Below are 12,719 nucleotides of genomic sequence, written 5' to 3'. Positions count from 1 at the left end.
ACCTCGACCCGTGGGGAATTCAGCTCCCGCAGTTACCGTAACCCACGGATACCTTGTACCCGTGGCTAAAAGCAACAAACAACAAATTTCGTGGAAAAGGGGCGAAAATCCATAAATTAATATTATAATGTCTATAGTATTAGGAGAGCATCTGTAAAAACTTACATGTTTGCCTAATAATTTTTTGAGTATTATATGTCTAGAGCATTAGAAAAGCAAAAACTAACGTCTGCCTAATAAACTTATTATATAAATTTATTTAAATTTATGATATTTTTTTCGTTCAAATTATTTGTCTAGCGTGCTTTTTCCTAAACGGTACATATTTAACAAGCTTGAAAATGAGGGATGAATCATGTAATTTGATAAAGGAAAAAAGGAAGATAAGATCTGCACAAAAAATTTTCAGCAAACTTTTCTTTTATAAAAGTAAACTTAACCGTGTACCGTGTATATATGATACTAGGTTTATTCACGCCCGCTTCGCTGGGCTTAAAAGTAAAGATCACCGCGTTATAGCCTCTTCGTCTCTTGATCTCACCCACTTTCCATAACAGTAGAAATTCATACGGGCCATGAACTGTATCTCGTTTTTACAGAAATAATAATTTATGGTTTAAAATGATCCTCATAGATATCGTATTAATAGATATCGTATTAATAAATTATAGCTCATGTGTTTGATATATGAGCTATATTATTATACAGTTTCATTCAAATCCAGTGAGTAGTTTTTGCGTGAAACATAACAAATAAACAAACCGTTTACTCATGAGGGTGCATATTGGATCAGAACTTTGGTGTCTATTTTCTCCAAAAAAGATAGGTAGTTGAAAATTTTCCGGTAGCTTCAACAAGTTATCTAGCGAAAAATTCTCTAAAACGAAAAAAAATTATAGAAAATACTTTCAAAATTTACGGAAACCAAAACAAATTGTATTGGTTTTTAAACAATTTCTAATTTATTTAAAATTTATATTTAATCCAAACAATGACATCCAACACTTTCTATACAGAGTATTTCAACAGTTAATCTATTTTTTGTTTTGTTAAATAAATATTTTCTCTTAAATGTTCTAATCTAAGAAAAATTGACATCCATAAATTTCAATTTAGATTAAATTTGGATAATTCGATCGAGTATCAACATAATATTTTAACGTTCATTACTTCGTTTGCTAATATACAGTTAAGAAAAACTTGCAATTCTGCTTGTCGAAGATTTTCGCTAGTAAATATGGGTTTTGATTGAGAAAATAATTTCAAATTGACTATATGATGTATACCGAAAATCAATTTTCCATAATACTTGTTCTGTGTTCTTTATATGGCGTTTTCACTTTGTGAAATTAGCGTTTATTTGTCTGCATTGAAATGATAACTAAATTAGGTTATGTTCAAACAAGATGATGGCATTCTTCCAACACGAGAAAAGAAAATTGAAAACTGTTTCTGTAGTTTATATGAAAATTTACCTACAAACTCAGTTCACTCGTAAATTGATTACAATTTTACTGTAAACAATGAAGATCTGCTTGAAAAATACGCCTAAAACATATTTAAATAAATGTTTCAAACTTTTTATCTTAATTAAAAAAATCAAATATTTAACCCTTAAATGGCACACGTCCCTGGAATGAGGTGATATGGTAACATTTGTATATCACTGTGAAAGAGTGAACATAACACTTTAGAACGTATTTCTTTCCTTTACGATAAAAATACCAAATATTGAATATACAGATTATCCCAAGAAATATCTGAGAACTGAGACTTTCTTTACTTGCCCCCGTGGTGTGTGTACTATTTTTCTACTCGGTGGAGGAGGAAAGCGGCAACTTCGTTAAGCACAGCAAGACGAAAGTTGGATCTTTCCACTCGAAAAGAAAAAAAGAAAATTTATTATAATTTGTCTTCGGAGTAAAATAGTTCGGGCATAATTTCGCCGAAGAAAAGACCGAAACATCATATGATGGTCCCTTTGAAATGTCCAAATTTCAATCATATTGGAAATGGAAGAGAAAAAAGAAGCATGAAAATTCCGAAATAAAAAAAAATCATACATTTTTGTTGGAATGTTAACTCGTTTTATTAAAATACATGGTCTAAGTTCTAACAGCAGTACAACATTAAATGGTACAGCCGGAAAAGTACCCCTTTTCTAGATACAAAATGTTTAAATTTTAGAAAAAAAATATATTTTTTTGAACATTGCCAAACTGTTGCTCAGAAAAATTAGAAATTTTGCACATAACGTTCCGAGTATGGGGCATTGCATTAAGTTATTCTACTCGGTAGCGTTAAGGATTTGTCTCGAAACAAGTTTATGATTACAAGTTTATGACACCCATTTTTCTATCGTTGGATTACGTAATTTATCACCATAAGTTTTAAATCACGAAAGATCCTTAGTTCATACTTTCTAACCAGGTGTTTTGGAAATATTCACAAATATCTTTTTTCTTCCATAATTTTAACACCCTGAAAATGGAAGACTTCCTAGAAAAAGAAACTTTCTTGACTATAAGTGTCTTGAGAAAACGTCATTAATTTAGATTTATCTAGCATTTAATGGAATCTTGCTGTTATAACTTGGATCACCTTGTAGTTTGCACTATAACCTTAATTTTAAAATAACGATTTTCTTCCTAATAGTTGATAAATATTTTATAAATTTAAGTTTTATAATCTTTGAGGTTAGTGTTTCGATTACAACAACTTTTCAACAAGTATATAATGAAAAACTAATCTGGTATGTGTAAACTTTTCAAGAAAACTTATGAAAATACTTATTTTATTTATTATATATAACTTATAATAAAATAATTATTGTGGTATGTCCAGAATTTTTACCATAAAAAGGTTAGGACGAGCTATATTCGGAAAATATAAAATTCTCACCATTAAATAATAATAACTTTGAACTTATTAATTTGTAAACTTTTCCATAATAAACAACAATAATAAAGTTTTTCATTTGAGTATAAATAATATTGAGTAGTTAGTACAGTAGAGTAATAGTGTATTATTGGGTGAGGTCATGGCGTGTTTATGTTGCTTTTAAATTAATAATAATAATAATGTTTCAAAAATAAACTTTACGTGTAACACGAATTAACGATTTAATTGTACGTACTATGTTACATTTTAGAATAATAGCTGACATAGATCGGTAACTAGCACCGGAAAAATGGCTGGTGACTCCGATATGGTCGAATTCAATAATGTACTTTCTCATATAGTTAGTATTTTTTGTTGATTCTGATGTATCTGGTCACCATATATTGGGGAAATCACTGATGACTTTAAGAAAGTTCTATACACATTTTTCAATGGCGTGAAACTTAATTTTTTTAAGACTCCTCTCAAACATTCCTCAAAAAAATGTTAATAAAGAGAAGCGGTTTTCCAGAGAAGAATGGTTAAAGTTACAATTGAATATCAAGCACTGCGATTTTATCCTTTAGTGTATCGATTTTAAATTTGGATATGTTATTGATAGGTAGGTATAGTCAGTCATATTTAATCTGCCTTGGCTACTCCTATTTTTCGAAAATCCTGTTAATTTTCACAATTTTTATTGTTCACATTTAGGTACTTTTTCGTATTCCACTATACCTGGATGTGAACAATGCAAATTGGGAAAATTAACAGGATTTTTGAAAAATAAAAGAAACCAGCGCAGGTAGAATATGAGTACTTATATCATATCAAAATTTCAAATGAATAGAGTAAAGAGTATAATCGCAGTGCTTGAAATTCAAAAGTAACTTTAACCATTCTTATGTTGAAAACCGCTTTTCTTTATAAATATTTTTTCCACCAATAAATATTTAAGAAGTGTCTTAAAAAAATAATAAAGTTTCACACCAATCAAATAATGATTTCACCGCCATTGAAGAACCGTCTTAAGCAGTCAATATAGCAGTTATAAACATGGTTAAATAAACCTTAAAAAATAACAGTCTATAGAATAATTAGATTATTAAAAGAGTGGCCTATGAATTACCACTAATAATATACAGGCAGAGTTTGATAGGGAACATATCACGTTCTGACATCAGGTTGGACCTAGTTCTTTGCGTTGCTTTCATAGTAAAGTTAGATTCTAAAAGGTAAGAGATAGATTAACACTTTAAATTAAAAGTTGATCTTCATAAAAAACTCAAATTTTTTATAAAAAACATTTTTTCGAAAGGCTGTCTAAAAAATATGACATTATTGTATTTAATCAAAAGAAAACACGCTAGCTATAGAAAAATGCTTTAGTCAAAAGTTGGCATGGGCAATAGAGAATTTTTGCCTGTCCATGACTTTGTCCTCAAATTCTAGTTTCAAGGCCATTTGACATCGATCTTTAAAAGATCTTGAAAATTTACTTAAGCTTAAAAGTTATTAACACAGATAAATGACCTTTATTGTCCTTGATAACTTTTGTTTAAAAAAATTTTCTAAAGCTAACGTATTTTTTCTAGGTTAAATGCAATAATGACATATTTTTAAGCCGCATTTCCTCCGAAAGCTAACGATTTTCCAAAAAATATTAAATAACAAATGTAAGTTTTTTTATCAGGATCAACTTTCTAATTTAAAATGTTCTATAACTTCCATAGGTAGTTCCATTTTATGTTGTTTAATTTCCCCGTGCTTTTTAAAAAAACGTTATAAATTCAAGACAGTGCATTGATTCAATTTAAGTAAATTTTAATGAAAAAATATCGCACTAAGATGTATTTCTTATAAATGAAATATCACTGACTGATTGAATCATCACGAAATTTCTAAAACAATACATCCGGTTGACTTGAAGTTTCGTTACTCGTTGCGTGATGTAGATGCTTAATCCGCCGTTTTTGGATTCCCTACTTAATAGGTATTCAAAAATTTTGTACCTATAGAATTCTATATTATCAGCTAGTAACATGGGCTATATTTAAAAAAAAATTAAGGTTTCGTACCTAATAATTAAAATTTATGATATTGCGAACAAACGTGAGTGACGATTACACCAGAGTCACTGTCTATTTTTTCGAGCTGGATAACGGTCTATAATGGTAAATATTTGTTCAGCTTTGCTTATTTAATTACACATATGGTGAAAAATTTATTTTTCAATTTAACATAAAAGTGGACACGAAATTTCACGTAAAAGTGAAAAGAAAAATTCACGCAATAATTAGTCTTGTTTTAATTTATTAAAAGTCGGTCGGAGGAAAAGAAGAAAGCCTTGAGGGTACAAAAATGACGAAAAATTTCTTCTTTTAGGTTCCTTCTAGCAAACAAATGTTAGCTATAACCTCGTCAAGCTCGTTTTATGTAATCTACATTTGATGACGACAATACAAGAGATCACAAAACTGAATCAACATTTGGCAATGGTCCCCGCGATATCATTTAAGGGTTAAAAATTCTATGTAAAAAGTGTCATTTCTATAAACGAATTTCCTTGACTTAATAATTAAATCAATTTGTCTATCTAGTTTTTCGATTCGGAATTTATTAAGATCTTGTGAAAGATGACCTTTTGATATAGAAATTGTTCGTAAATAATTATGAGTTCATAATTAATTTAAGCTCTCTCGAACATAGTGTCTTTTGCCAAAATTAAATACCGTTGTATTCTTGATTTTTTGATTGTGCAATTGTCTGAACTTAATAATTAATTTTCAATTATACACTCTTGTAATTAATTAATTAATGAATTAACTGGTAAAACATACAGAGTGGTGCGTAAGTAAATGTATAATTATAAAATGTAATAGTTACTTTATTATCAATCGTTTGCAACGTGTCTTGGTTCTTTCGATTTTAAAACATTTTGAAAATTGCCTTTTTTTTATTAAATACAGAATACTTTAATTTTTATTTCCCTAAGAAAGTGAAAAAATTTAAAGAAACGAATACTTTTTATTATTGTATATCTACTTACACCTCCTTCTGTATTCTGTGTGATGTTATTACGTTTTAAAATATCATCGTTAGTCTCATGGTGTCATGTCACATGATATGAATTTAACTGTAGGTGTTGTCTAGGTTGTAAAAATATTTTGTTTTTTTAAACTGTTGGATAGGTAATCCATCATTTGTATTCGTCAGGTGTGTATAATATACCTCGGTTTCATTGTAAATAGGATTAAGGATTGTGTTTAGGTTTATACATATTTATAATGTGTACGAAACATTTATTAGGTCTGTTTTTTCTTCTTATTCAAGAAAAAATTGTGCTCTTAGAATGATTTATATAAAATAACGCGTTTTGGTGTTGGCGCAGAAATTTTTTGTAATTTAATTTGAAAACTATTTAGTATTTTTTAAAATTGCAATAATATTATATTTTGAGGCGCTGAGTGGGTTTCGTATGCATTTACAGGTCCCACCGAATAAGAAGTGTGTTTCGACGTATTTTGATTAGCAAGTTGAAAATTCGGAATCAATGGGTCAAAATACGTCGAAATACACTCTTACTCTTTTGATGGGGCCTGTAAATGAATACGAAACCCACTCAGCGCCTACACCATTTCAATTTTATTGAATCTTTAAGAAAATCCATTTCATGATTGAACTGTCTTATGAGATTTTGGAATTTGCTTTACGATGTAAACTCACAATGAGTTTAATTTTAAAAGTAATTAAGTACATGCCTTAAATTGCAAGCGCAAACAAACCTTCGTGTAGTGTTTGTTTATGTTTGTTGTTTGTTTCAATCAATAAATAGAATATTCTCGTTATGAAACTTAATATAGGTATTTAATTATTATCAAATTGTTGAAACAATGCCAAAAATGCATCCATTACACACACAGTATTTATTATGTTTGTTTTTTAATGTTCATTGCAAAATAATATTTTACCATTATTATCCAAGTGCAGTGCCTACAAATCGAATTAAATGCAATTAGACCGTCCAAAGTAACTGAAAATAAGCGATTTTATGAATTTATTCAAAAGCAAAAAAACCTAAAAAAAGGAAGGTTTCGGCGGCTAATTTAAAACCCTACTAACACGCTCAAAAGTGCTAGGGTTAATAAACCCTATGTATACATAAAAAAACTATTTTTGGTCAATATCTCGGAAACCATCAACTTTATGAAAAATAATTTCAAACAAAAGTTGTCGGTATTCCCTAAAAAAAAAGTAGAATCAAAAATTTTAATATCTTCAGCTATTTTTCTTACTTATAACTTTTTTTTTTTTATTAATAATAAAAAAAATTACTAAAATATATTTTTCATGATTTATTCTTTCATTTATATATGAATTTGTGGCAAAGAAAAACAAATTCCTGCAACTTTTCAATTGAAGAAAAATCATTCCTGTCTCGTTTTCCCTACAACCAGGAGAAGTACCTATTTGACACTTATTACAGAAAGCACGGAAATTGAAAAACCCGTCCTGCCTAACAACTTTTATCTTTGCGAAAATTTTCGCTGCTCCGTTATTATTTTTGCTGAATTCTAATTTTTCATAACTGGTAGATACACGATTAGAAATACGTAGCGTTTACTACAATGCTGGTATGTTATAAAGGCAGATTCTAAAGTATCTTCGTTAGCATAAAGTAATATTACAGTGTTGAGTAGGACTATCCACCAGAAGTATTGTGCGTATCGCCAACCAGTAAGGGCCTGACTCCCATACTGAAATAACTCGTCCGCTATAACTATTTCTAACGTTACTATTCCCTAAATGGTTAAATGAAAATGGCGTTTACACCGGTACTGACATAGTGGTGATATACACAAACAATTTCTTAACTTTTAATTTAACTTTTTTATAGTCACATAAAAAATTCAAAAATTAGAGTATATTTTGTATTTTGTTGTTTTAAAATCGGACAAAATTTCATTTAGCAGTTTCAGAAATATTCAAATGAATTAATTTAAATTAAAAAGAATTAGATAGAATTAGAAGGACTTAAACTGTGTTCACCGACCACAATCCAATCAACGTTCTTAATAAATTTGAAGGATTATTAATAATAAAAACATAATAATTATTAATTTAATCCAATAAAAATAAAATCCTACATTAAAAAAAATTTAATGTATATATCGCATTACCTCTGTATACAGATTAAAACTATTTTTCAACATTCCTGCTAAGAAAGGCTCTATCTAGAGACTTAAATTGGAATCATTTTGCAGGTCACTTTGAAGACATAAAATATTGTATGTATGCGTAAAATAGTATCCCTATCCCTATATATTATAAATGTGAAAGTAAGCATGTTTGTTTGTTTGTTACGCTTTCACGCTAAAACTAATGGATTTTAATAAAACTGTACAGCATTATAGCTGATATATCAAACAAATCATGCCAAACTATTTTGATATACTCAATGAATTATGACTAATTTACATTTTACCTAATTGAAAACTGTGTATATCAAGAGAGGGTGGAGGCTATAAAGTGGTGGTTTTTAATTTTAAACCCAGTGAAGCGGGCGGGTATCAATCTAGTGTAATAAGTTAAAAGGGCTACACGAAAGCAAAAAATTTTACCCCAATTACTTAAACATTTTTGAAAAACTGTAATGGTTAAACCATAGATAATAAATATTTATATTATACTAGGTTAAACCCTAAAAAATATTGAATTGGTTTAGTTTCGCAGGGTATTTGATACAATTACGGCATTAAAAACCTCTTATGTTCTAAAGACTTGGACTTCTATAGAACTTTTCACTTCTATAGAACATAGAAGTTAAAAACATTATTATAATGATGTCCACATATGTATGTATGGATTATTATCTAATTGAACTAACAATAATAAATATTTAAAAATAAATTTCGTTGTCCAACTTAGCAAGCAAACCATCACCATCAGCATATGTTGTTTATTTATTGATATGACGTCATAATTACAATATGAAATCACGTATAAACATTATTATAATAATGAAATTAATTAAATATAAATATATTTGTTAATTAATATAATCATCATATTTATTTATAATGATGCTACTGAGTCAAGTACAGCGTCTGTCTAAAAGCTAGGACAAATCACATTGATCAATATTTAATGAATTTTGTAAAAGCTTTTGTCCGTTGGCTACCTAAAATTGATAGTACGGTATTTGGCTAAGATAAGTAGTTGGCATTTATAGAACCCATAAAAAGTGTTTACTAAAATTTGCCATGCCATAAAAATAATGTTTTTTATTTAGTTGTGTTGTTCAAGGCAGAGTTAAGGCACGATCGCCATTTAACAAATAGGTTTAGTATCTAGAGTACTATAAAAGCTATTGAGCTTTTCAGTTAAGATTTTTGCGCTTTAACGTCACTTCGATATGACAACTGGTTTTTGTTTACCAAATCTTTTGCGTCGGGCCAAGTAAATCATTTTTATTTGTTGGGTGCGTAGTCATGGTATGGACAATCAAATCAACGCCAATGTTGTTATTTTCAATTCTTTATGTGTAAATGGTATAAGTAAATGTTAAATTATAATTATGAAGAAACAAGTGAAAACAAACAAATGACTGAGTTAATTGTTGAAATACCATGTATGAATAGTGTTGATCACACAATCGTTTGTTTTTAATTCATGTAAGTAAAGAAAGTCACTCTTACACACAAAGTAATGATAATTAACGCTATCAAAATTTCAGCATGATAGTTCTTTTCGTTTTTGAATTATCGTGATGACGAACGATCGGACAGTCGGACAAACGGACATGGGATACTTAGCTGGTTTAAGAACACCTATATCAACTTGATACTTATGTTAGTATACCTTGGTATATATTTCATATATACAGTGAAACCTGATTAAGTGAGACATGAAGAGACCTGTTAATTCGTCTCACTTATACAGGTATTCCACTTACTTAGTGTCTCAGATATCCAGGTATAAATAAATATCTGTCTTATTTAAAAAAAAAAAATCAGCTGTGCCTTGTCTTTAATCATCGGTCCACTTACCGGAACGTTTTTTGTTACGAAGTTGCTTGACCCATATTAGCAAAAACTGTACTAGTTCAAGATATTTTGATAAACGTTTTAGTTTTCCTTGTCCTTCAAAACATTGTGATTGAATTTTATCTTTATTCTGAATTATTCTACAAAGAGTATATTTTGGCACATTAAATTCGACACAGACTTCATGGCGTATTTTCCCATTTTCATAAACGGATAGTAACTTCAGTTTTTCACCTACTGATAACGATTTAAGCATTCGTTTCGGCAGTTTTCAAATAAATATTCGTATGATACTAACGCAAAACTAAAATTGAAGGTCATTGAGGCTCAAAATTTGTTAAATGCGGAATTTACGAGCAGAATAAGAATAAGTAAGTAAACAAACAAAACGATGTTATCTCAGTTCTCAGTTACAGAGGCTAATGCATATATCGAATAGGTTATTGCATAGATCATATAATGATAAAATCGAAAGAACGAATCCCAGATATAGAGGTTTGCTTCGTCCCACTAATAGAGGTAATTCAGCACCAAAGTGTTGGGACCCAGCATGAGTTCCAGTTATGGAGGTTTCTCACTTATCCAGGTCCTACTTAACCAAGCTCCTCTGTACATGTTATAAAAACCAAAGAAAATTTAATATTTGTTTCTAAGAAATGATATTTTGAAGGAATGATACCATAAAAGTATGTACTTCGACATTTTCAAAAATATTTCCATAAAAATAAAAGTGACAAATCATAAATCATTCTGTCAGAATTTTTTTCATTCAAAAAATAAAAAATGACTTAACATTTATCATCTTGAACAGATTTAATTGGTATATAATTTAAAACAACTCTTTAACTTAAACTGTTTGTTGTAAAGAGTTTTGATTGAAATATGTTCATAAATGTTATATGAAAAAAATGAAGAATTGAGTGGCACCTAATCTTTTTACCCTTTGACTTTTAAGATTGCGCATGCAATTAAAAGGTACGTGTCATATTTGCGTCATTACTTATACTTAACTTTATATAAAACATTCCGTGTGTATATTTTATGAATTTTTTGTGTATACCATGTGTTTAGTTTAATAGTCGCAGAAACGAAACGCTAAAAATGGAAAAAGTTCGAATTTGAATTGTAAGTCGGATTTGAATGCAGTTTTCGCCTTTCGATTCGTTAGAGTTCTAAATTGATGTATAAGAAATTAAAAATATGCAATTTGCATAAATAATATGCATTTTATAACTGCATTTTAAATTAATCGTTAATATACTAAATTCACAATTCGGTTAATAGTGATGAAAATGATTCCAAACTTGTTAGATGGGGGTTTTTCGGTCGCTGAACACGTCAGAATGGGTGCGTAATTATTTCGAGGTCGTCTCCTGGAGTTTTCCGTCGTCTCCTTGGAAATTCGTTACATAATCGGTCCAAACTCGTTACTCGTTACTTATAGCACAAGGCGGGGTCGCTGAAAACGAATCAAATCCATTCAGTAGTGTTTACTAATTGAGATCAATACACGGTGCTGGCATAGTATATTCCACATCTAGTGAGCAAACATAAAGAATGTCTCAGATCTCATGTTTATTGTCGCCCGAGGCGAAACCGAAATTTTCCGACGAAGTGAGCTCACTTCTGATCTGCCAGTATCTTAATTATAGTCTCATGTTTTATTCTGATGTATAAACTATATAATTGTAAGTTCGTATTTATAATATACAGATATAAGATTTGCAGTGGGTATAAAAAACTATGATAAATAATAAAAAGACAACAGCACAGAGCACATGTTCTCTAACGGTTTCTCACCCAAGTACTCACTGTGTCCAATGTGGCTTAACTTCAGTGTTTGGTCGTGTTTTCAACGTGGTATGTACGTCGCACATTGCGAGGTGATGATGACGTCACTTAACTAGAATTTTTACCCCTCCTAAAAAACTATTACAATAAAATCACTCAATGCGACTAAAAAAGTTTTCACTTCAAAAGTTGAATGATAGACTTACACTTAAAACGCTGTTCATATGGTCCGTATGCAAGGCGTTATTTGGGGCATAGATTTAAAATTTTTTGCCCCTTGGCCGTTCCTTGCGCTTTGTTCGTTAACTATAGCCGTTTGTTAGCAAAAACGATTCTTTTATCATACAATATATAAAGTTTTGTAAAAATGCGTCTTTGGAAAAATATTTTTCATGGAGAATTTTTTAATAAACCCCTGGTATTTATATTGTATAAATGATATACAATATTATAAAAGACGGACACACAGACGAGTTGAGTGGGGTTGTACTAAGTATGCATGTACATTTGTTTATATGTATTTTAATTTCCTTTTCATCATTGTTTATCGCGAGTTTAGACTCGAGTTTTCACGTTTGTAACTCTCTTTATAACAAGTTGCTGATTCTTATCGTTCTTTTTTTGTTTTTTTTTTCAAAATTTTGAACATATTGCATTAAATATCACAAATTAAAAATAGAACTTTCGAAAAGGTGTAAATCCAGAATGCTAAGTTCATCATTTTTATACCATGTATATGAAATATACCAAGGTATACTAAGTTTAGTCCCAAGTTTATAACGCTTAAAAATATTGATATTATGAACAAAATTTTGGTATAGGTGTTCATAAAATCACCTAATTAGTCCATTTCCGGTTGTCTGTCTGTCCGTCTGTCATCACGATTGCTCAACGTGATGAGATATCAAGCATCAAACGAGAAGAAAAATCAAGCTGAAATTTTTATAGCGTAGGACGTAAAATGTGAGATCAAGTTCGTAAATGAGCAACATAGGTCAATTG

At 29.7% G+C, this 12,719-nt stretch overlaps 2 protein-coding genes across 2 annotated transcripts in view; both read left to right on the top strand.

Moving 5' to 3' along the window:
- Window positions 1-12,719, top strand: part of LOC123294475 (neurocalcin homolog) — a 356,610-nt gene that overhangs the window by 10,414 nt on the left and 333,477 nt on the right. The window lies entirely within an intron of this gene.
- The window catches only part of LOC123294476 (neuronal calcium sensor 2), a 331,531-nt gene continuing 325,576 nt past the window's right edge, over window positions 6,765-12,719 (top strand). Inside the window, exon 1 of the mRNA XM_044875521.1 lies at window positions 6,765-6,802. The gene's annotated coding sequence lies outside the window, so the exon portion shown is untranslated. The remainder of the gene's footprint in view (window positions 6,803-12,719) is intronic.

Source organism: Chrysoperla carnea, chromosome 3 (genome assembly GCF_905475395.1).
Source record: "Chrysoperla carnea chromosome 3, inChrCarn1.1, whole genome shotgun sequence".
NCBI lineage: Eukaryota > Metazoa > Arthropoda > Insecta > Neuroptera > Chrysopidae > Chrysoperla > Chrysoperla carnea.
This window is presented reverse-complemented; position numbering and strand designations above follow the sequence as displayed.